The sequence below is a fragment of the Oryctolagus cuniculus genome, chromosome 2 (assembly GCF_051225735.1).
Source record: "Oryctolagus cuniculus isolate XC-2025 breed Fujian yellow rabbit chromosome 2, ASM5122573v1, whole genome shotgun sequence".
NCBI classification, from domain to species: Eukaryota; Metazoa; Chordata; class Mammalia; order Lagomorpha; family Leporidae; genus Oryctolagus; species Oryctolagus cuniculus.
The window spans coordinates 161,941,308-161,966,196 of record NC_142868.1 but is presented as its reverse complement, the minus strand read 5'-3'; the positions used below and the strand labels follow the sequence as shown (position 1 = coordinate 161,966,196).

The 24,889-nt window shown below is 52.8% G+C and overlaps 1 protein-coding gene and 1 long non-coding RNA gene across 5 annotated transcripts in view; both read left to right on the top strand.

The window, feature by feature from the left end:
• Window positions 1-15,608, top strand: part of LOC149128116 (uncharacterized) — an 85,005-nt gene extending 69,397 nt beyond the window's left edge. Inside the window, exon 2 of the long non-coding RNA XR_016230401.1 lies at window positions 15,230-15,608. This is a non-coding gene — a long non-coding RNA (uncharacterized LOC149128116). The remainder of the gene's footprint in view (window positions 1-15,229) is intronic.
• Window positions 1-24,889, top strand: part of PRKCE (protein kinase C epsilon) — a 505,242-nt gene that overhangs the window by 255,202 nt on the left and 225,151 nt on the right.

The window sequence follows — 24,889 nt, the reverse complement described above, 5'->3', positions numbered from 1 at the left end:
GAACTAACCTTTTGCTAGGACTGAAAAGCGAACCAGATCGGAGTTAGGAAGCCCTCGGGCTTTTGGAGACAAGATGAAGGTGACTGCTGCCAGCTAAGGCCCGTGTGGGCAAACACACATACTTAGATGACAGCCATAAGGGATCCTGTGGGATTAAGGGCCAGAAAAGGGTTCAGACAATAAATGCAATGTAAGAGGGAAAAAAAAAATCACCATATAAATCATTTGTAGGTTTCTTCAGCTACTTTAAAAGCCAGATGATTCAAATTCAACCCAAATCCCTGCAGCCTTCATGGTTCTGTATAGTAAACCAATCTGTCCACCAGCTGGAAACGGAGGTGTGGACGGGGATTCCTTGTCGTGAGCTGGAGTCCTGCGTGGCAGGCCCGGGGCAGGCTGGGGCGCCGAGCTTGGCAGGGAGTTCAGAAGTGCGGGTCCTCAGAGCCTGAGCTACTCATGTGAGCGTTTCCAATGGCGATGCAGGGGTTGGGAGGCCTCCCAGCAGCCTCCACGGCCCAAGTTTTGTTCCTTTGCTGCCAAGCAGTTGTCTTCAAGGAGCCTCCTTTGTGAATAGGAACCTGGGAGGGGCCGGGGCAAAGCTGAAGCACAGTGTATGAACACACTCACCCCGGGGTCGGGGGGAGCGTCTCCAAAGACTAGCAGCGTGGCGTTTGGGTGGAAGACTTGAAGGATTTTTTTCTTTGCCAGGTGTTCTTGAATGGTCTTGTAGAGTTTGTGATGACAATCATCCAATGTATAATATCAAGAGACATCCCAGGCCCCGGGGAGACACACGCCAGCACCCAGGGCGGTGCCGCCTAGATGGGATGGGCTGGGAAGGCTTCTGTGGGCTGGCGGGCAGGGCTGTGGCTGGCGGGAGTGTGTGAAAGGAGGGCCGCCTGAGCTGCTTCAGGGGCAGCAAGTGCCCGCTCTGGCACGGCTGGCTTGCCATGGCCGGGGCCAGGGTGTCCCAGCTGGGGCCGACCGCCCCCAGCAAGGAGGGTGTCGGGACAGTTGGGCCAGAGGCCAGCCCATGTGGGCTTGACAAGGTTGATATAAATCAAAGCTTTTACACGGAAACAGCTGGTTTCACTTTAATCTAATTGAAAACAAGACATCAGGGGTGGGGCGACAAGGAGGGGAGGTGGGGTGGACAGCAGGGAAAAGAAAGGACGACTTGGGCTCATGAGATGACACAGTGCAGACTCCCTGCCCAGGGAATGGGAGCAGCAGACGCGCTGTCGGCTGCCGTGGAGAGCTTAGAGAGCTGGGTGTGGGCTGGCTGGGCCCTAGGGAGCCTTGCTTTCCCTAGCATGTGATCTGTGAACCGCTCAGCGATGCGAGCCTGTGCAAAGGTGGGGGCCTTCTGCCTCCGTTCTCTGTCCCACGGCCTAAGTCTGTGTTTCTCGTGCCTGCTTGTGAACTTGACTTCTGTGGAGTCCCCCTCACCTCCCAGAGGGAGCCCCTGCCCGTCTTCGCAGCCTCTCTCCCCTGGGCGAAGCTGGTGCTCACAGTGTGCCCAGGGTTGCTCGGCTCATGCCTTGGAGAACATGGAGATGGTCTGGGGTGGGGAAGGCTAACAGGAGACAAAGGCCATGGAAGGCTGAGAAAAACAACCCAAGAGATTGCAGGTCACTGTCGTAAGACGCCATCTGTCTGGAAATCTGGGCCTTCCGTGACTCTAGGGTGGGGCTGGGGAACGACACAGGGCACCCAGTGACAAGCATGAGGACCCTGGGGCAGACGGAAGCAGAAGGAAGCAGTTGTGAGAAGTTCCTGCAAAGAGGTGAACACGCACATGTAGGACGTCTTCACCGCTTAGACAAACGCAGGTGGGGAAAGGAGACGCCTGGGTGAAGGGGAGACACCAGGAACGGGGGAGCAGGAACCAGCTGCCCTCAGCCCGGCCCCTCCCCTTGCTGGGTGGCCTCGTTTCACAGGCACCCACGAGCCCAGCCGGCTCTGATCGGCCACACCCCGACTAGCCTCATCTCTAGAAGCGGGGGCCCTGCTGGCGGTCAACATCAGGTTTTACTCTTCAGGGTTCAGGCAGGCGCTGAACAAGCTCACAGCTGGGCTTCTGTTCTGTGAGGGGGAACTGTGCCCTAAGGTCTGATGGAAGAAGACAAAGTGACATCAGTGGGAGGGCCAGGATTTGGACCGTGGAGTGTACACTAGGCCCTTCGCCAAAGGCTCACCCACTGCCCACTCACTGAGTAACTGAAGGTGAGAATGCAACGTGGTGCGCTTGCTTCAGGAAACTGGCAGGTCCTCAAATGGCTCAGTGTACAGTGACTGTATGACACAGCCGTTCTGCTGGGTGAACCCAAGAGAAGTGAAGGTGCATGTCCATGCGGGAACCTGCACACGAATGTCCATGGCAGGTTCATAATATCCAAGGAGGAGAAGCAGCCCAGATGTCAGTCAGCTGCTGAGTGGGGCAGTATGGAATTGTCCGTGTCACTCAGCCATCAAAAGGAATGGAGCACTGCCTTGGACAAACCTTAGAAATACTGTGTTAAGGGGGCCGGCGCTGTGGCGTAGCTGGTAAAGCCACCATCTGCAGTGCCGGCATCCCCTATGGGCACCAGTTCAAGTCCCTGCTGCTCCACGTCCAATCCAGCTCTCTGCTGTGGCCTGGGAAAGCAGAAGAGGATGGCCCAAGTCCTTGGGCCCCTGCACCCGTGTGGGAGACTCAGAAGAAGCTCCTGGCTGAGACCACATGTTAGATGATTCTGCTCATATGAATGCCCAGAAAACGGAAACCCATAGAGACAGAAAGCGGATGAGTGGCTACAGAGGGTGGAGGGGGAGCAGGGAATTGGAGGATAGAGGTGATAGTGAACAGACAAGGATTTCTCCTTGAGGTGACAAGAATACTCTAAAACAAGCTGTGGTGATGCTATACACATCTGTGCATGTGTTAAAAACCACTGGATTGTACTTTAAGTGGGCAAATGTATGGCCTGTGACTTACACACCAGTCAAACTGTGGTATAAAAAGGAAAGCAAACAATTGCCCCTCCTCCCTGCCACCTGTCCCCTTGCCCCCTTCACCTGCCACAGGCCAGGCACTGGCAGCAGCAGTCAGATGAGAGAAGAGGGCAGCTCGCCTGGGGGGATTTTATCAAAAGAGCTAGCAGAGCCCTCTTACAAGGAGGGCAAGAACTAATAGTTGACTTCAACTGATCATTCGTTATGTACCTAAGCACTATTTTGAAAGTTTTGCCTCTGTTAGCTTGCTTGTTCCTCACAATGATCCGATGAGTTATTTGTTATCCCCATTCCCTAGATTAGGAAAGCTCAGTAACTGAGTAGCTGGGTGATCCGAGGCCATACAACTGGGAAGCGGCAGAGCAAGGGTAAGTGGACAGGGTGGCCCAGTGGCGAGCATCGCCTGGGAGAGCTTCCTCCAGTTGTCCCGAAGTGCTTGGGATGTTTCCCACCTGTGCCTTGATGACAAGCTGAGGGCCCTGAGCTGTGGCCCTTCTGCGGGACCCTTGAGGGGAGGCACTGTATTACCTTCATCTTGGCGTCTCTCCCTGGTGTGAGGCTTGCTGGGTTATAGAAAGGACCGAGTATGTATTGACTGCCTTGGGCAGAACTGATTTGGATGCATACTAAAGGGAGGTTCACCCACTACATTTGTATTTGATATTTGGTTTGAGTGACAGGCGAGAGAGAACTATGAGCTGATACACGTATCCACCTGCTCCCTTGTGTGGAGACAATGAACTAAGGTTCATGTGGGATTACAGGTGGGCTGTGATCTCAAAATCGAACCATTTCAGCTCAGTGGCTTCCTTTCTGGGGCCGGGTTTTCTGAAGGGTACCCATGGTGTAGCTGTGGTTGCTACTGAGCTGACGTTCCTCTGGGAGGTCAAGGTGAAAGATCCAGGCTGGAGAAGGTGTGAGCGTTTCTGATGGACTTCACCTGAGGTTATCTCTGGTGCTGGGGGATTGCTGTAGCATGGATAATTAAAATCCATGGAATTGCTTCAGGGTAGAGCCCAGTAAGAGGAGCTGTCCCTGAGGACCCCTCTGGGTCAGTCTCAATTGCTTCTCCTCTACGTCCCTCTGCCCCAGTTTCAGGCAAGAGGCTTGTGAACTGGGCAGTTGGAAAAAGAGACTCCAGCTTCTTGACTCCCTTCTATAGCCTGAGCAGGCTTTGCCATGTTGTTCTGTGCATTGGCCCGTTTGACAGCATCTTAGATGAGCCGGCTTGATTTATCATGATATTCATACTGCAGCTCTATAGCCAGACACACATTTTCTCAACAGCCCCAGGGTGAACAGGTGGCTACTAGTACCTTCTACAGATAAGGCCCCCCGAGCTGGGTAGTGGTAGCCTCTGAACTCCGGCCCAGCTAGCCTGGGCTCCAAGTCCCTGCAGCCTCCCTGCTTCCATAGCTGTGCTTCTCTGTCCCAGAGCTTCTGGGAAACCTTGAACTTCTGAAGAATCTATTATAGTTTTGCGTTCACAAATTCCCATTCGCTTCCCTATTACATTTAGTGTAGTCGAGTGAAAAGGAGTCCTGAATTCTTTGTACCATTGTCCCTTGCTATCCATGAAGGATTGATTCCAAGGCTCCCTGTGGATACCAAACTTGAGGGTGCCCGAGTCCCTTGTATCAAAGACATGTAACCCACACAGGCACTCCTGTGTGTGCTTTAAGCCATCTCTAGGTAACTTACAGTACCTAATACAATGGAAGTGCTATGTGTAGGGAATGGTGACAAGAAAAGCCACTACATGTTCAGAACAGACAGCTTTTTCAAATATAGTCCATCCATAGCTAGTGAATTTGTAGGTGCAGAACTGGTGGGGACAGAGGGCCAACTGTATCGAGCTGTTGGCTACTCGGTATTTTTAAAGCCAGCCCTCACCCCCTCAAGGGGCACAGCATTGAGAACGGGGAGCAGAGGAGTAAGACGCAAGAGCTTCGGAGTAGCCTGGAGTAGCTGAGTCCCTTCCCTGGGACTGCAGCCTGTGCCCACTCCAGTCCTGCTTTACCCTCTGCACAGCTGCTGACTGTCTTCACTCTCCCCTCCCCCTCCCCTCCCCCCAGCCCTGGAGGGCCTGGTCCTTGCCCGGCAGCAGCTGCCCAAGGGGCGGCCTCCAGCCCAGGCCTGCGCTTAGCACGAGGCAGGAGCAGCCCTTTAACAGAGACGTGCGAGTGGATCCTCCAGCCTGGGTTGCTAAGCAGCTGGCTTCGGGTTGCCTGGAGATTATTGTGGAGTTGAAACGCGCGGCGCAAACGTGTGTGTATCATCTGGCACCGGGATGCGCTCACAGGCCTAAGCACCCGTAGACCTTTCTCTTGCAGTTCTGACTTTAGGTTAAATCCCTGTAACTTGAGGGGAACATCTTTTGCTATTAGTCATTGCAAATAGCAAGTGCACCAAAGGCCAAGCTCCCATAGCCTTGGGTTCCCAGGGCTTGACTATTCTTTCTTTAGGTTATAAGAGGGGAGCAATCACCATGCACCTTCAGCAAAGAAACAGACGTTGCGTGTCTGTGCTTGGAGTGCAGGGAAGGAAGCCTGCTTTGGAATCATCCTCACAGTGCCTGCTTACTTGCATGGGGTAAATTCCTAAATGGGAGGGGTTGCTCGCTGAGGGGCAAGCATTTGGGAAAGCTCCTATACAAGAGAGTGTGACACTACAAGTCTTCTAGAAAATGTAGAAATTGTAGGTCCCTGGGCCCCTGGGCTGATAGGGAGACACACATACTTCCTGCTGAAGTTTTGACTGCTTTCGGAGCTGGAGAGAAAGGATTCAGCCAGACATCCTGCCAACAAGTGTTTGTGTGTCCAGAGCAGTGCCCGCGTGGAGAAGCCTTGAGCCCAGCTCCCAGGGCTCAGAGTCTGGAGTTCTGAATTCTTCCTCCTGCAAGGAGCTGGTGCCAGGTGGGTTCCATAGGATTTGTATCCCTGGCCCATCACTGCTGTTTGGACCTCAGCCCTGGAGGTAGAGCAAGGCCCAGCCAAGTCTTCCTGGCCTTGGCTGTGTGCTTGGCCCTGCCTTAGGGGCTGAGGCAGCTATAGAAGCCTTAGACATGTGCTCTCTGCTCTCAGTTAGGAGACACAGGTGAAACAGCATAGGAGGAGGGGTGAGGAATGCTGGCTTCTATAGCATGGGCTTTGTGCAATATAGGAGGGCACAGCAGGGGGCTATAACCTCCAGCACAGGGGGTCCCTGGGGAGGTGGGGCGGGGGTGGCCCGGGAGGGTGGTTTCTATGAGCAGGGAGTCTAGGAGAGGGCATTCCAGTTTGGGAGATGCTGGAGAAGCAAATGGCGAAGTGGCCCTGGCAAGATCAGACAGGAAGGGGGGAGCCCAGGCGAGCAGAATGGAGCATTGTTGGACACAGCAGGTGGGGGGGGGGTATTGGAGGTTTGGAGATGAGGGCAGGACGAAATCAACAGTGAACCATGACTTTGGTGCATCTTGGGCTCCACTGAGATACTGACAGCAATCAGTCAGCGTCGGCACCCAGCCTGCAGCCCCATTGGCTCTTCTGTGACTTAGCTGCCTGTGGAGCTGTCTGCCACAGGAGCCTTTCCTTGCGGGAGGAGAATGGGCAGTGGAGTTGGCTGTTCACGCCTGGCCTGGCCGTTAGGGAAGCCAGGATAGCCGGGAGGGGAGGAAGGGAGTGTTCTTCACCAGCAGGGCGCATTCTCTGGGGGCAGGAGAATGGGGGTCTGGAAATGCAGGCTCCACTGCCGGACAGAATCCCGGCTCGGCCTTCCTCTCAGTGGGACCCAAGGCTCCTCATTCACGCACCAGGAAGATGACAGGAGACACCTCTGTCCCTCCTTGAGGGGTCAGCACACCTGGAGCGAGGCCAGAGTGCTTGGGCGCAGAGTGCTGCTCTCAGGCCACAGAGAGGCGCTGCTCTTCCATCGCTGCCTGCCTGCTGCTGAGAAAAGTGCTTTTAATCTCCCCTGGTGGTGGCAAAGAGTTCTACAGCAGCAGGTTCCGGGGACAAGTGAGGCTGGCCGTGGAGCTTGGGTGAGAGCAGATGTGGCAGCCATGAGCAAGTTTTCCAAGCCAAGCCCAGGCTGCGCAGACACCAGCAGGGCTGTCCTGGGCCAGCTGGGGCATGGACAGCTCCGAGTACAGGGGGCCAGCCCGAGAGCCTGTGGCAGCCAGGGCTGGAGGCTAGAGCTCTGGGACAGGCTCAGAGAGGGAGACTGAGGATGGGAGAGACCAGGCCACATGACACCAGACCCGGGGGCAGAGGGGCTTTGAAAGCTGTCCAGCTGCCTCCAGCATCCATTTGCTGAAGTCTTCAAGGGTGGGGGTGGGGGAGAAACAAAAGGAGCCTCATAGTGGGCATCCAGGGCTTGGGGACTGTTCTTCAAAATTTCGAGTGGCTCAGTTCTGAGAGTGTGCCTCCATGCCTTGCAGGCTGGATATGGAGGCAAAGTGTCCCGATTCCCATTTCACCCACCCCCTCTCCTCACCCTGCATTTCCATTACTGTCAGTAGTTACTGTGTCCCCCGACACCTTCAGCTGAGCGGTGAACCAGGGGACAGCTCTGCAGCATCAGCTCTGGGACCGCAGAGGCTGACCAGGGACCCCCTGGGTCAAGGTCAACCCCTGCTGTGAGCCAAGTTTGTGGTGGTGATGAGAGAAGGCTGCTGTCCATGATGGTGGGCTGGGGAAACCTGGGCAGATGTATAGCGACTCTGGGACGTGGGGTAGGACTTACAGGTGTTCGCATAAGCAGATACACTGTTGGCCCGGATGCAGTGGAGTTCAGTGGGGAAGGCTGGACCCTTCGTGGTGAGAGGACTCAGACTGGGGGAAGGCAGTGGACAGAATAGTAGACATCTACCATCCACCAGAGGTTGGGAGTTCCTAAAAGGGTATTTTGCCAATATCTTCTACATCCCAGGAAACTGGGGACTTGCTTCACACAGATTTGTGCAGTATAAATAACTCAGAAATGCTGAGAAATGACAAGATCGGCAAGCATGAGTTTCCAGCCTTCTGCCCGACAGCTGAGTACTGGGCATTGCGATGCTATTCTCAGAGACTGGGCTTTTGCATTCTCCTTTCTCCAGGGTCCCGGCTAGGGTTGGTGGTGCAGGGAACCGAGGGGGCTGAGTCAATGCTTTGTTTCTGGACAACCACCACGCATGACCACTTTGTTCAAGGAAAAGCCTGTCACAAATAAGTTTCCATCACATAGCAAGTCAGCAAGGAGCTAGTGAGGGCCACCTCAGAATCCTTTCTGATGATGAAGATGGTGGTGGCAGCTGGGGAGAGTGTGGTGCTGACGAGGAGAGGGGCAGGTGTTCAGTATCGTGGCTAAGAGGCTCACAGCACATGTCGGAGTTCTTGGGTTCAATACCCAGCCCCTGCTCCTGACTCCAGCTTCCTGCTGTTACAGCAGTCAGGAGAGGGGCTACAAGGGAAGAGTTCCCTGGGAAACTTGCTGGTGCTGGGCCTTTTATACACAAAGTGGCTATCTAGAGAAGCAGAATAATAGACAACAACCAATCAGAGGGCTAGAATAGCAGCCAGTCAGAGGCTGGGATAACAACCAATCAGAGACAAGGACAAAACCTATTAAAGAGGTGGGGTTTGGAACCTTGTCTAGCTTGTTCATGATTTAAAACAAAACAAAAAACCAAAAATCCTAAATGTTGCCACAGGCAGCCTCTGGGAGGAGGCAAACACCTAGTCTACTCTTACAGGGACTGCCCCCTCTTATTCTGACGGGTATCTGAGCTGGTTGCTTGTTAGCCCATTTGACTCCTTTCACTGCTAATGTGGACCCTGGGAGGCAGTGGTGATGGCTGAGGTTCCGGTTGCTGCCACCAATGGGGAGACCTGGATTGAGTCCCTTGCTCCCAGCTTTCGTCCTGTCCCAGCCCTAGCTGTTGCTGGCATTCCGGAAGTCAACCAGTGGATGGAAGCTCTCTGACTATATTTGTCTTGCCCTCTCAGTGTTTTTGCCTCTCAGATAAATTTTTAAAGGAAAACAGAGACCTTGCAGGTGCATAGTGCTGGCGGAACTCACTGCGCTTGCACACTGGTGATCTTATTTGACCCTGAAGTGCAGCTGACTTAGAGCTGCTTAGGTGGTGCCTCTGGGTGAAAGGCAGAGGCTGAGACTCAGAAGAACGGGTAAGCCCGTGCTGGTTGTTGCTGTTGTTGTTGTTGTTGTTTTGGTACTTTCTAAAAATTAAACCGGTGTCTCTTGTCTCTTGTCAATGAGTGACATGATGGGCAGAGCTAGATGTGTTCACAAATAGTGAGCCAGAGGTACCAAGAAGATTTCTGGAAGTAGAAATTTGGACTGAAAGGTAGGACACAGGGTGGTGAAGGAGTGAAGGTTGGGGGGGGGGGGTAGAGGGGGAGGGAGGGGAGGAGGAGCGAGGGAAGGGGAGGAGCGAGAGAGAGAGTGTTGGGTGGGGAGACTCCTCCGACAGGGAACAGAGACTGGAAAATAAACACAGAGGGGAGGTGTTTGGCCTAGCAGTTGCATCACCACTTGGATGCCTGTATCCCCTGTTGGAGCACCTGGGTTCGAGTCCTGGTTCTGTGCTCCATCCCAGCCCCCTGCTGATGCACACTCTGGGAAGCAGCCGTGATAGCTCAGGTTGTTGCCACCCACGAGGGAAACCTGAGTTGAATCCCTGGCTCTCAGCTTTGGCCTGGCCCGACCCGGCTATTGCAGGCATTTTGGGCAAGAACCAATGGATGGAAACTGTGTGTGTGCATATGTGTCAGATGGATAAATAAATATTTTTAAAGCAAAGATAAAAATATAATTGGTGAAACGGAAGGTTTAGTTGGGTTTCCTTGGGGTTGGAACCTAGAGGAGAGTAGGAAACAAATATTCATGGACCTCCTGCAACATGCCAGGCTACGTGTTAAGCATTTGGGATGTATAACGTCCGATTTTATCCTCAGAATCTCCCTGTGAAGCACATATGATTGTGCCCCTACTATACTGTTGCGAACTGGTGCATAAGCACAATGAATACTTTCCTCGTGGGAAAGCCGGGTGAATCCCAGCAAAACTGTCCTCACATCCTTGTGCCTAACCCAGACCAAACGTGGGAAGTGCCAGCCCGGAGCCTTGTAGCCTGGCTTGTGTTCCTCAGTCCTGCAGCGGAGGCTGAAGGTATTGGACAGGGCGTCCTGTCTCCAGCGTTGTAAGCCAGCAGGAAGTCAGATCTGTCTGTAGTTGCTGGTGTTTTGTCCTGCAGTAGATGGGAATACAGCTCTTCCCATTAGATGGGTAAACACATTATTGCTAATTGCTGATGTATGTGGCAGAAAGACTCGGTTTTGTCTGGCTCTACGATGACTTCTCCATGGTGACTTCAGATAGCCTTTGAGGTGCCCAAGGCTTCATGGAAATGTGTGCTTTCTGGCGTGACTGTTGCCTGTTGCATAACCTTCCCTGGCTGGGAGTCAAACCAGGATCGGGGGCAGGATGGGGTTGATGGAGCCCAGTGTATGGGGACTTCCGCCCAGCGAGCCCAGGACCTGGGAGGGGGTGTCTAGCTTCTGTGAGCTCCTTCAAGCTCTGTGGCGGGACCCAGCACTACTCTTAACCCCCCAGGCTCCCCTCTGCCTCCCTCCAAGGCTGCCTAGCTGCCTAGGCTCTGGTTCTGTATGTAACTGACTGCCCAGGAACTTGTTTGATGTGAGGGAGTAGCTCAGCCCCGCTCTGCAAACTTGACTTGGGTACATGATCCTGGGCATGGTTCAGTCGTAGGACCAGGCTTTCCCTTTGAACGTAGCTTGACATGCATTGATCCATCACAGCCCTCTCTCGCCCCTGGGTGGTGATCCTGAGACAGATGAGGCTTTTTCCCTAGGCTGGCGAGAGTCGATGCAAGAAGGTAAGGTTAGGTTAGGGCAAGGCTTTTCTCAAGCCCTCTTCATGCTTCTTCCTACCTCCCACTAACAGTGCGAATGGGTGGTTTTTCCTAGAAAGGCCCACAACTCGTGCATACAGCACTCATGTGCCATGGTGAGGCCCGTGTGCAGCCACTGCAGCCCCCGAAGACCCCGGAGCCAGCCTGGGGACACCTCTGTGGCTGCCCGGCCCCACCTGCTGCCTGCCTCGCGCAGCTCATCCTCCTGTGTTTGTTGTAGGCGGAGCAGCCCCAGCCGAGCAGGCTGCAGTTCGCTTTGGAAGTGTACGTTCTTTTTGCTTTCCTCTTTTAGAAGGGATGGATTTAGCCCTGGCACGCCAAATACAAACCCTCGCTTCATCTCGAGAGCTCTCTTCCCATCCACCCCTCCTCGGGCAGGCTATTTACAGACTTGCCATGGTCCGCTCGTCATCCTACCGTGCGGGTCCATCCACCAGTGAGATCAGAGCAGAGAAAGGGCCCCCAGCCAACGAATTTGGGCAGATGAGCCTTATGTAACACGTGCTAAAAATATGTAGCTAATTGGAATGGAAAAGTGAAGAAGGAGCGAGGCTTTAGTCTTAGTGGGAGACACCAAAGAGCAGCCGGGGAGCAATTCCCCCGGTGGAAGATGCCCGTGTATAAATAATTGTACTCTGGTGTGTACTCTCCATTGCTGTGGGCTTCTTCACCATGTTCAGTTCTCACTCATCCCCCTCCGGGACTGGATTTGGCCAGCAGAAACCCAGAAGGGAGCATCAGAGAGAAGCTGCAGAGAGCAGCTGCCCCCGCAGGGCAGGAGGAGCAGTGTCAGGTGGGAGCCCAGGTGTTTAGATGCTTAAAAAAAAAAAAAAAAAACAGACTCTGACTTCTCCCAAAGCCAGACACTTGGAAACCTAAAATTATCAAAGGGCTCCTTCTGCCCCGGAAATTGGTTACATTGGGATTTTTCTGACAGATCCCAAGAATACTGCTTTCTTCCAGCTCCATCCCCAGTGTGGTCCCCATGCCCAGAATCTCACTCCGTCAATTATCTCCCACCCTCCTCTTGCATCTTTACTCCTGGCTTCTCTCCCTCTGCCTACCACGTGCTCACTCCTTTTTGGTGCTGCATTGTGTGTGATTCATGTTCACTGCCTTTCACCCATTTCCTACAGAGCATGAGAGCCCAGAGGGCGGGGCCTTGATCAAACCTATCTTAGTGTCTCCCCCTGCCCTGCGTAGTGCCTGGGCCACGATGGCACCAAATCCTTGCTTGTTGAATGCATGAATCATTCAATGGAGCAATAAATAGACAAACCGGAGGTGGCCTGCTATGGTTTCTGGAAAGTCAAGTGTGAGAAATGAGCCCTCCTCCTATTATCCAGGCTTCTGTCGATCTCCTTTGGCTGTCAGATGACACTTGCGTCTAACTCATTTGTCACCTGATTACTGCTCTGTGTGACACTCCGCAAATGAGGACACGCAGACTCTAAAGATAGCAGAACAAGATGTCATGAGTGAGTTAGAAATAGAGGAAGGTTAACTTCGGTGATTTGAGAATCAGAAGTTGGTAAGGGATGTGGGAGATGACCTGGCACTAATTACTAGTTTAAAAATGAAGAAATGAAGGCCAGCAATGTCCAGAAAATTTACCTGACGCTACATGGTTAGCTAGTGGCAGATACAGACCATCTGAGTGATTGCTCCTGTTGGGTGCTCAGTGAAACTTTCGTACAAACACAGGCCACATCTGCAGAATCCAGCCCTCCCAAGACTCTGCCGTGCCCCTGGGTGGTGAGACGGGGGCATCCCTTGCTCCATCATACAGGGCACCCTTCCTTCCTCACTCAGGCAGCTCCAGGAAGGATCATCTCTGCCCACTTTCCAGCTTGCATGTTGGTATGGGGTCTGTGGAGGACATGGCAGTTGCAGTTACCTGTGGTGAATTCTTCCGCCTCACCATGGGGAACAGATCACTGGCCCTGGATGACCTATGATGCTGAAGTCCATGCAACAGGTGCCAGTTTGGCGTTTTCCCACTCAGGAGCCTGTGCGTGCAGAAGGGAGTCCAGGGGCCAGGTCAGGGGTGCTGGTGTCTAGTCCGCCTAGGGACTGCCTCCAGGAAGGGTTGAGGACACAAAACGTGGATGGGTAGGGGGGTCAGAGTCCTCTCCCATCTCTCCTCTGCTCAGGGTCATGTTGCACAAGGGTTTGGAAGAAGGCAGCTTATCGTACTTGCTGGGATGCTGTTGGCACACAATTGCATCCCTGATTCCCCAGCCCCTTTCCTTACCTCCACTTCATGTACCCTGGGTCATCCTCACACCAACCCCGTGAAGCCACTGCTTCCCCACTCTGGGATTGCATGGCTGAGATCCACCGTGCTTTAAAGTGCAAGCTCTCAGCTGGCACCATGGCTAACTAGGCTAATCCTCCGCCTAGCGGTGCTGGCACACCAGGTTCTAGTCCCAGTCAGGGCGCCAGATTCTGTCCCGGTTGCCCCTCTTCCAGGCCAGCTCTCTGCTGTGGCCTGGGAGTACAGTGGAGGATGGCCCAAGTGCTTGGGCCCTGCACCCGCATGGGAGACCAGGAGAAGCACCTAGCTCCTGCCTTCGGATCAGCGCGGTGCGCCGGCCGCAGCGCGCCGGCCGTGGCGGCCATTGGAGAGTGAACCAACGGCAAAGGAAGACCTCTCTCTCTCACTCTCTCACTCTCTTACTGTCCACTCTGCCTGTAAAAAAAAAAAGTGCAAGCTCTCAGTTGATGATAAAGTTGCCCTTGGATTGCCATTTGGGGATTTCTTCCACCAGTTGCTGCACTCACTGCTGACACCTTCATATCATTGTCATATGGTCCTAGTATGATGGGGTACGGGCATTAAATGAGTGGTTTTGCTAGTTATGGCATACCTTGCTCTGTGCTGGGTGATGGGACTGATGCTAGAGAACTCTCCCGAGAGTTCCTGCCTTCAGGGAGCTTATAGTTAAGGTTGCACACTCACGAGGCATTTGAAACAAGGCTCTGTGTGATTCGATGGCAAGATGAATGAGCTAAGTAGTAAATGCTCCAACGCCACCTTCTAGTGTCAGCCCGTTGGCCTACGTAGCCCCCCTTCAAGACAGCTCCCTGAGGGGCAGCGATGTGCTCCTTGAAGTGCACGCATTGCTTTGCTTCACCGCTGTCCCATTAGGGCGTAACATCCCCACACTCTCGTGTCCTAAGTATTCTGTGATGGATCCATTCAGCAAATGCAGCACTGCATCCGGCTGCCTTTGTTCATGTCTTTGGTGGAATAATCCAGACCCACGGGAAAACGCGCAGCTGGAGAGCGTGGCGCTCGCTGGCTTTTCCCAGGCGCAGACGCCACGCGAGCAGCTTGCAGAGGAAGGAATGGAGGGACCACCCCTCGCCCCCGCCAGTCACTTGACTTCCAAGAGTAGCCTTTCTTGGCTTTAAACTTGAAATAGATGGCCTCGCACGGTATATACTCTTGCCTATCTGGTTTCTTCCAGTCAGCGTTGTGTTTCTGAGACTCATCATCCATGTCCTGTGTTGTTGCTTGTTCGCTTGTGTGGCTATGGGGTAGGCCATTGTAAGAACGCAGCCATCTTATCACCCACAATGAAGCCTCTACTCTCCCTATGCACCTCCATCCCATGATTTCAGTTATATTTTTATCAAAAGTTGCATGCTAATTGCTCTTATTGCAATTACATGACTTTGACAAAATCTTATGAAGCTACTGAGATATGCATGTGAAAAGAAAAATTTTCTAGGAAAGCTAACACGCATGGGATGGAAAGAGTGGAACTTGAGTTGATAAAATTATTCTTGAATCACAGGCGAGAGAGAAAACAATAAAATACTAGGAGTTAGGTAATAAATCTCTAAGAAGATCCTGGACATAGATGACTTCATAAATATCTTTTAGTTTCTGCTCTGCTAGAAAGAAATCAAAATTGGAAATCATTAGATGACCCATTATCTAGGAGAGAAATGCAGAACTCAAAATAGGAGCTATACCTTAAAGACCTTGGCCTTCAGCTGCTGGCAAATCAGCGTACATATTTGTTTTCAGATAACTGTTCTAAGTTTGAGTGCATGCTGCCAGTTAAAATATTTAAAGTACGTTGTCGTCTTTTCCATGATTCTCTGCTTTGCAATGCCTTTTTTATTAACCACTCTTCCACTTACAAATAAGGGAGAGGAAAATGGTCACATCCAGAGTTGCTCTCAAGTGAAGAACTTCTTTGAAGTACTATCTTATCTAGAAAAAAAATCCTAATACTTGAACACTTGTGTTCTAGTCCATGTTTATAAACAAAATAAAAATGTTTTTTCTTTTCCCAAATCTTCAAACAGACTGCAGCTTAACTGAACTCTTCTGTGATAGGAGCCAGCGATCAAAATAGCCTTCCCTTCTGTTGCTTCCTGGGTCAGTGCATTCGGATCCTGCATTCCCGTTAAAATGGGTCCACCAGTGGCGTTTCGTGCAGCGGCTAAGTTGCCTCTTGGGATGCCTGCGTCCCCTACCAACATGCTCCTCCACTCCCCAGCCAGCTTCCTGAGAATGAACAGATGGTGGCTCAAGTTCCTGGCTCTCTGCTACCTGCATGGGAGACCTAGATTGGGTTCCAGGCTCCAGGCTTCAGCCTGGCCCAGTCCTGGCTGTTGCAGATAGAAGATCTCTCTGTCTCTCTCCTTCTCTCTGTATTTCAAATAAAGTGAAAATAATTAAAAATTAAAATGGTCCCAGAGCCTGGAATGCAGACTTGGCTGGGCCTCATGGTTCCTGCTGCCATTGGGAGTTTGGGGCTGGAATCTTGGGGTTCCCCTTGGTGGGTGAGGAGGCGGCTGCCCATGGGTGGTGAGGGGGACTCCATTGAGAGACCCAACAGCCTGGAGCCCTGCAGCAGTGGCTGAGTTCTTCACCCTGAAAGGGCCAGGCCAGAAGGCCAAGGACACCGGGGTGACCCCTGCAAAAAAGGGCAGTTGCCCTGCAGTGCCTCTCCAGCTCCCCAGGGAAGGAGTTATTTTCCATGGAAACTGCAGTCATTCATTCACCTCCCTGTGCAACTCAGTGCCCTGTGCCCCTTGTGGTGCCTGGATCATGCTTAGAAAGTGAGGGAAACCTTGGGGCCGGCACCCACTCAGGTCTGGAGTGGCCGAGGGCCATCTGCCCTGGTCCCTGTCTTGGGGGCGGTGGCCAAGCGAGGACGCATCCTCCAGCAGGCCTGGCTCTCACCACCTCCTCCACCTCCTCCAGGTTATTTAGGAGGCCAGCGGGAGGCCAGAGCTAAGGTGTTGACTTGGGTGCCCCCGTGTGGCCACGGCGCATGGGTGCAGAAAACACAGCCTGGTTTCCCCCACCTTACACCAAGGCAGTCTGCGGCCCCTGCCACTTTTTGCGTCCCAAGGGGTCCATTTAATTTGAGTTGTGAAGCATAGTTTTGGGGGACCAGTTAATATTTCTGTTGGGCAGGGGTGGGGAAGCTTTTTTCTGCTAAGGGTCATTTGTGTATTTATAACTTCATTCAGGGGCCATACAAAATGATCAACTTAAAAATCAACTTGTTATAGATTTATTGAATTTTGAGTCCCACCTGCAACTGCCTTGGCAGAGCCAGACCCCTGGCCTCCCCACTCCCCACTCCCCACCCCCCACCCCGGTAGGATGTTCCTCACCCTGATTTGGAGGGCCCCCTGCCCATCTGAGAGACTTCTCCAGCCCAAGCCTCCGAGGGGTCTCTGTGTTAGAAGAGGCAGGAACAAAGGCTCTGGCTTTGCCTGTCCCTCCGACTGTGAAGCCACAAGGAGCAGGCATCTGCCAAGCACCTGCCAGAGCAGCCGTATGGAGTCTCCACCCTCAAGACCAGAGCCCACGCAGGCGCAAAGCGTCAGTGGTCGGCTGTGAGCTCCACAGATGTTGGGCCTCCTTCCGTGGCCTGCCTCAGGCTGTGATCCCGGATGAAGGGTTGTGCCCAGGGCCTGAGCAAGGTGACCACCTGGCTTGGAAGTGAAGATTCCACTTCCATCGCAGTTATAGTTTATCTACTTGTCTAAAACCCTTTCCCTTCCTTTATGGTTTTCTAATGGCACCAACATAAAAATACCTGTTTGGGGGGTGTTGTCGGAACTGCTAGTGTCCTGACTCTAGCTGTGTCCCATCCTAGAGGTCATCAGCGACTACTCCCACGGCCTCCTGTGTCGCTGCGTGAGGCCAACCTAAGCCGCAGTGTTATGTATGGGGCTGGAACCTGACCACTCTACATTTTGGGTGGTTTGGTTTAAAAAGACATCTCTTAGGTGTATGCCATCATCCTGATGACACCTGCCGTTACTGAGTGCCCTCTGTGTGCCCCGTGCTTTATAACGAGATCCTTCTAAACGCCATCCGAACTCCGGAAGGAAGATCTTCTCCCTTCTTTTAGAGAGGAGGAAACCGAGGCTCAGCCAATGACCACAGGCATCTGGGAGCAGCATGCAGGTGTCACTGGTCCCCAGGTCTGCTCCCGCTGCCACGTTGGCTCCTCGGCGGTGAGAACATTCTATGCTGGATCCTCTGTTAATGGGGTTCAGGCAGCCCCACCCTCTGAGCCCCAGAAGTCTCCATCCCCTTCCTCCTCTCCCCCTTCTCTCTGATCCTGTTGCACTCTCAGCACCCAGTATGGCCCCAGGAATAAAGAACCACAGACTGTCCACGCTCACGTGTAACCCTGTGCTTGTGGGACACTGCAGCTCTGTGTCTCCGGGCAGGCTTGGTGGGGTGGCATCTAACCCTTTAGAAGCCGGTGTGGACAGCTTGGCTGGGGTGAGGGTGCTCTCTGGCCATCCAGTGTATGTCATGATTTTCTGAAAACTCCTGTGACTGCTTAGCTCAGCCTCTGGGATTGGGCACCTCTGAGAATCAGAAGTGGTGCTGCTCACTGTCAGCCCTCTGAGCAAACAGGCAAAACCAAGCCATGAGCTGGGTGAACCTGACCCTGCCTGCTCCCTCCCACTCTGCAGCTCTCTTTGAGATTCCCACCTTGCTCTCCTGGCTCAGCTCTTGGGGCCCTGGGAACATCTTGGTACTGTCTCCTCACCCTGGCCAGTCCTGCGAGCAGTCACTCATTCAGTTAGCAAATACCTCCTGGCCTTCAGTTTGGATTCTTTGCCAACTCATGGAACCCTTCTCCTTTGCCTGAATGCTGCCTTTTCTTGATTATTGGACCATAAGCTCATTGTACTGTGCTTTATTCAACAACAGGCAGAACAACGTAAACAAGTGTGCAAGTAGGCTCCCACTGAGAAAGCTTATATTTAGAGAATCATGCCAGCTTGCTTCTCATTTTTGGTCTCTCCAACACTGGCCCTGTTTGTGATATATCAGAGTGGAAACCGCTGAGGGCAGGGGCCAGGTCTTCTCACCCAGTGAGGCCTGGCGGGCACCTCATCCGTTACTCACTGGCAAACATTGAGCCCTCTGCCCTCGTGGAGTCTTGTGGCCAAGTCAACACTCAGGAATCCAGCGCAGCAGGCTCGTTCTGCACTGGCTCCAACTGTATCCAGCCCTGATGTGCCAGTGAAATGCAGCCCGGGGAGGGAGGGGCTGGGTGGGGGAGGGCGCGGGAGGTCTGGGCGGTCACTCTCCGGGAAAATGTTTCTTCTCCTGAAAAATGTAAAGCATGAAACCAACCCCAAGCAGACCTCTGTAGGTTACCCCCTTGGGGGCCTTGTTCCCAGGGTCCCTTGCAGGCTTCCCTAGGTGGGTTTGGGAAAGAGAAACGTGATGTAACCAGAGTGGTGGTGTTACAGACCTGAGGTCTACGTCTCGGTAGCACCCGGATACTGACAGCAGACGAGGCTTGTAGAAAGCCAGCACCCCCACCTTCCCTGGGGTGCTGTTTCACTCCCTGACCGGGCCTCCCGAGACGGGGCCTTGGGGCCGATGTGACTCCCCCTTGCCTCTCTTGCATCCGAGCAGCTCTCCTAGACAGGCCTCTCGGACTTTCAAAGCCATGTCACCTAAATGACTCCAGCAGCAGTCAGCTACTGCCCTGGAAGGCGTGCTGGCTGGAGCGTGGCGGGTGGGCATGAGCCAGCCCCTCTCCGTGCAGGACTGGCGGTGAACCACCAGCAACAACTTCCAGAAAGCATGTCAGTGCTCTCCCCTGCCTCCGAGAGAGCCGCCGAGTCTCCTTGCTTACTCGTTGTCTTAGAACTCCGCTCTCTGCCTTCCTGCCTTCCTCCTTTTCTCCTGTCCACCTCCCAGAAATTGGCATCAGCCGTTCAAATTGCAGATTGTCTTCATGAGCAAAAGAGCACAGACCGCTTCCCAATGCCACCTTTGCCGTTTGCTCCCAGGGACCCAGCGCTAACCCTCAGCAGGGGGCGTGTGCCCCCCCCCCCCACAGTGGGCTGAGAGACAAAGTTAGGGACAGTTGTGGCTCAGAGGGGTGGCCTGCACAGTAGTGTTGATGTGCATTGGCACACAGTGATGAGACGAGCTGCTGGGATTTGGGAAGCAGAAAATACACCTTCCCTCTGTATTCACTTTTGTATGTAAGAAATTAAGTGACTTCTCTTTAATATTTAATATGTGGATTGCTAGCGGTACCTGTTTCTAATTTATAAGGAAATAAGCATACATATATATATTTTACAACTTGGTAGTATTTGCTACCATAAATATTTGGAGAACTCTGACTCAGTAGATCCAAGTAGGTCCAAGAAATGGGAGCATGAAATTGTATGCCAACTGCAGCCATGGGCGTGCACTACGCTTGTGTGTGCACACTCACACAGCACACTCGTGCCGGTGCTCCCACTCCCACTTGCTTGTACCAACACGTGCCCCACATTCACCTCCCTCCTGCACCCACACACTCTCAAACACATCCATACCTCTTGCTCAAGCACCCATCATGATTACAGTGTTCCCAGCGGCACAGGTGACTTACGTATTGGCCACAAGCAGGGGCACGTGTTCCTGGGCGTGGAAGGGTACAAATCACCTGGTTAGCACCTTAGGGAGACACTCATGGGGCCCCTTGCTGGCCGACTTAACTCATCTTGATGGCTGGAATTTGACTTGAGCATTGAGAAGCCTGCTCCTAGCAGGTGCACAATGTTGGGGCCATAGTGACCAAGGCTGTGATTAACTCTTGGAGTCAGGGTGTTTTGATGATTAAATGCTTGGGGGTAGACGTTTGGCCTGGCCTTGAAGATGCCAGTTGGGATGCCTGCATCCCATTTCAGAGTGCCTGGGTTGGAATCCTGGCTCTACTTGTGATTCCAGCTTCCTGCTAATGTGCACCCTGAGGGGCAGCAATCGATGGCACAAGCAATTGGGTGTCTGACACCCAGGTGGGAAGCTTGGATTGAGTTCCTTGCTCTTGGCTTTGGCCTATTCCAGTTCTGGCCATTGTAGGTATCTGGGAAGTGTGCCACTGGATGGAAGCTCTCTGTGTGTCTCTGTCTGCCTCTCAAACCAAAAAAAAAGTTTAAAAAATAATGCAATGCATATAACACATTGTAAGTATGATAGAACACATGTAGTAACTTTATATATATGAGAATCTACTTCAAAAAGTTCACTAAAAGTACAATTCTAAGCTTACTTTCATACAAACATATTTTGGAAATCCATGCATGATCTTTTCCTCCCAGTATATCAAAATTCCCTGTAAACTTCTTCTTTTTCTTTTTTTTTTTTTTGCAATTTATCTTTTTGAAGGTTTTAATTTAATGAATACAAATTTTCATATGTGCAGCTTTTAGGGATATAGTGTTTCTTTCCCCCATTCCTGCCCTCCCACCTGTAAACTTCTTTTAATTCAACATCATTTAAATAATGCAACTAACAATGTTACAGTACAACCTTTAAGAGTACCGAGCAGTGCTTCAAGGTGTAGAACAGGTTTCCCCCAACTTCCCAGCCTCTTAGACCCTCCCCTGCTGGGAGTTAGCAAGTGCTGATGCACTCCCTTATATCCTTGGAAGTGTGCACAGTGCCTGTGATTAATAATTATCCCTTATTTCATATGACATCTCGACTGTTACAGCATTTTGTAAATTGCAAATCATTTTAGCCCAAGAGCATGATGGCATCTTGAGGCCGGGACTCAGCCGTAAGAGCTCATCGTAGGCAATTTCTGTTTTCGAATACTGTACGCGGTAAATGCTTTTGGTAGATGACACAATCAAATTTACCCTAAGCCAGAGCAGCACTCATTCATTGATTCCTCCACTGAGAAAGCAATCGTGCACTTAACCACGGACGGGGCACTTACCCAGCCTGTGAAAGGCAGAAAGAACCACAGCATCTCAGCCGGGACAAGAGTTACTGCAGATGCTACAGGACGGGCTGCAGGGCTGCAGGTGGATGGCCATGGCGCTTCTCCTTGAACTCTGCTAGCCAAGGGCTTAGCCAGGACTTCTGGGGGTTGAGGGAGAGTAACATCCAAACTGGGCCTTGCAGGCCATTGAGAATTTGGGTCCCAAGAGAAGAAGTGGTTTTCCTACCATGACTCAAGGCTGTTGAGCTTACAGAGGCCTGGATTTCTTCCTTCCAGAGCCCGTGTATGTGTGTCTGTGTTTGTGTTTTCTGAATGTTTTCCCTTTCCTGCCGTCTGGGGTGCGCCTTTGAGGAGGACACAGGAATACACAGTTCTCACCAGACGCCGGGCTGTCAGAGGTGCTGGCTGGGTTACAGCATCTTCGAGTAAACAGAGCCCTGCTGCAGCCTAGTCATCAGCACAGCTCCCATTTGCTGAAAGCGGTGGACAGGGGCAGGTCAGGCTGTGTCCATGCAGAGTTAACACAGGAGAGGGCGGAGCCACTGTGCGGCGCGAGTGGCCTTGCCGAGACAGCCAGGAGGCGTCCTTCAAGTGGCTGGAGCCAGAAAAGCCCTCAGTCGCCTCTCCTTGCCTTCCCGGCTCTGGAAGCTGAGAACTGGGCTGTGATGTGACTTGTTCGGAGTCCCAGTGGGCGCGATGGCTGAGCCGGGTGTGGAGGGAATGGTGGGGATGTGTTCCGGGGCTCACGCAGGGCCAGCCCCTGCGTATCCTTCCCTGGACTCATGCACCCCAGGGCCCCTGAAGGCTGAATTGGGTGGTGGGTGACTCAGTTCTGCTCTCGGCCCTGCTTCACTGCTGTTTCTCTGTTGAACAGGTTCAGGCTTTCGGATGCTACTGTGTTCTGCGTGTTGCGGGTTGTCCCAGGGGAAGGGCCAATGAGCACCCCTGACGCTGACACAGGAGCTCCAAAGGAGATGCCTTCGAGCCAGGACATGAGAGACAGTGCAGCTTGGAGAGGCAGCTACACCCTGCACTGGGATTTTTGCAAAGTAGCCTTCAATTTACAAAACAAAAGCTGAAGTGACCTTATAAACCAGAGCCATGGAGGTTGGTGAATTCCCCAGGAGGCCATTTGCCATGGACACGGAGAGATGGGGCCCTTGTCTTCCTGCTTCCAATGTTCCCTGTCTGTGTTCTCTTCCTCTCCAGTAGTGGTTCTTCCCCCTCCTTCCTCTTCCATGGTCCATCCTGGTATGCAGGCAATGGAGCCACGTACCTGTGCACTCGGATTAGGGTGTGTTGTGGGACAAGTTCAGTCTTAGCACGAGACCTGGGGAGGGTGACGCCGCACAACGTCCACAGCCACAGTGGTCATTTTACTGAGCACCTACTGTGTGCCAGATCTTATGGTGAGTGCTTTCCGTGTGTCACTGCAGTCACGCCTCACGGTCACCCAGAAGGTAGATGCAGTGAGTCACAGGCAGCAGCAAGAGAGGCTGCGTAATAATTCACCCGGCGGTAACGGCCAGAATTAGGATCGAGGCATCTGTTGAAAGCCAGAGCTCCTCTCTCGAGGAGGGCATTTCTAAACCCTCATGGGAAAATTGAACCAAAAGAGAAGTGTGTTTTGTTGCAAAGCATGTTTAAATCCACACATTCTTCACAGTGTACATTTTTCACGAACTTTTTGAAAACCTCTCTTATGCATGAATTTCAAATTTGTTTGCAGTGCAGGAGACTTTGAATTCCATGTTCCCATGAGCTGGAAGTCGTACCCTCATTTGCCATTCAGCTTGTTGAAAGAATGACTTTCTGTGGGGCCGTGCCAGGCACTGGGGGGACCACGTGGCGAACGGCTTCTCTGTGTGTCCCTAAACAAGGCACATGAAGGGCATTTACACCTGTGTGCACGCCTCCATGGGACGGTGCTGATGAGAGACCACAATGTGCAGTGGATCCAGCGCTCTGCGCGTACAGGCGTTGTGTTGGCTAGTGAGCAGGGCTGCCTTGGGTCCCCCATCTGATTGTGAACATGGCAGAGGCCCTGCCGGAGATTGGATGAGGCAGAATACCAGCCACGGTGGCCTGAGCTTGCAGGTCATCTCCTAAATTCCTATCACTGGGCTCTGGAGGTCGTTGGTGGATGTGAGTCACACTTGTTCAACCGTGACTGACCCTGCGTGGAGGCCATGTGGCCTATTTGCTTTCCCGTTTGTTTTCTGGCTCACTTCACTCAAAGCTCCTTTCCATTTAAATTTTATGGAAATGATCCAGGTTCTAAATGACCCAAGTCAGAACCTTGGGACCTGCTGGCTCAGCTCTTTCCAGGCTGCATAGGGGAAGCAGGTGCAGCTGAACCATCTGCCCATCCAAGGGGAGGGGAGGGCAGCCAGGGCCTGGAGAACAGAGCCGGCTGACCCCAGAGATGGGGGCCTCCCGCGCTTGTTCGGAGGAGGCCAGGGAGCAATGGGCAGCGCCACCCCGCCAGCCGCTGCCCCTCCTCTCGGCGTGCTCTGTGCTGGAGCCCTGGGAAGCAGACAGCTGTGAGAGGTTCCCTGTGGAGTGCCATGGAGCGGGGGAGGGATGCAAGGTCATTGGAACCAGACTGTGACAAAGGTGCCAGCATGATTTCCTGGGTTAGCACCTCCCCTGTGTGCCTCCTGGGAGTTCTGTGAAAACAGTTCCAACACAGGGAGGTGGGACCATATTCCAGAACATTCAGAACACTAGGCTGAGTGGAAGAGGCTAGTCACAAACGGCCACGTGTCGCATGATTTCGTTTATGTGACATGTTCAGGATAGGCAAGGCCACAGAGACAGGAAGTTAACTAGCGGTGGCCTCAGGCCAGCTGTGGGAGGGAGTAAGGGATGCCTGTTTGGGGCTGGCACTGTGTCGTAGTGGGTAAACTATATCTGTGATGCCAGCATCCCATGTGGGCACCCATTCATGTCCCAGCCACTCACCACTGGTCCAGCTCCCTACTAATGGCCTGGGAAAGCAGTGGATGATGGCTCAAATGCTTGGGCCCCTGCACCCATGTGGGAGACCTAGAAGAAGCACCTGGCTCCTGGCTTTGCCTGGCTCAGCCCTGGCTGTTGCAGCCATTTGGGGAGTGAACCAGAACCAGTGGATGGAAGATTCTCTCTCTCCTCCTTTTTCTCCTCCTCCTCTGTCCACTTTGTCCCCAGTCTTCCTCATTTGTGTTCTGCCACTTTGCTGTGTTGTTTCTTGTCCAGCTGGTAGGCAGCCAGGTTTCCATATTTGCTGTGGTGCTACTGATAACAGCCAGTGTTTGTAGAGAGAACAGAATGTAGCAAGTTAGTGAGAAGAGATACAGGGGAGAGAGGCAAGATGGCGGAATAGGAAGGGAGCACACTGATAGTCCAGGGAGAGATAGTTTAATAAAAGTGGAGATACTGCAGGTTCAAGGAAGAGTAGGGGAGGAAACAGCAGAAGAAACTCTTCCAGAACGCGTGATTCACAGCGGACCTGTGTGGAGAGCGTGGGAGCCCACAGTTCGGGACACCAGCGGCAGACTCAACACACCAGCGCTGGAACGCAAGGTGAGCCGAACCTCAATAGCCCGAGACACCGGCAGGCAAGCAGAGAGAGGAGACTAGAGGGAACGACCCCCGGGGGGGAAAAGTTCACCAGGCTAACTGGAAGAGAGAGAGAGAGAGAAAAAAAAAAAAAAGGTGACTGGTACGGACACGGGTTTCTCTCTCTCTGCTCACCTCTCAA